The sequence below is a fragment of the Charadrius vociferus genome, unplaced genomic scaffold, assembly GCF_000708025.1.
Source record: "Charadrius vociferus isolate BGI_N301 unplaced genomic scaffold, ASM70802v2 scaffold56, whole genome shotgun sequence".
Taxonomy (NCBI): Eukaryota; Metazoa; Chordata; class Aves; order Charadriiformes; family Charadriidae; genus Charadrius; species Charadrius vociferus.
Window position 1 is genome coordinate 1 of NW_009649057.1, and position 281 is coordinate 281.

Sequence of the window (281 nt, forward strand, 5' to 3'; positions counted from 1 at the left end):
CCGGCTCTCAGAGCCGCCGAGAAAACACGGCGCAGAGTCCCTCATCGCAAAGCTCATCTTCTGGCGATCCCCTCTGAAACGCAACGCCAGAGAAGCCGCGCGTAGCTCAGAATGAGAAAACACCAGTTCATACGTAGGGTTTAGGTTTGGGGTTTTTTTTTGGGTGGGGGAAGAGGCCTTGGGGTGCCGTGCAAAACGCAGTCTGTCGCCGAGGGAATGTGGGGCCGCCGGGCCTGCGAGGGGCAGCCAGCGGCCACCTCCCGCCAGCGCCGCGCTTCCTC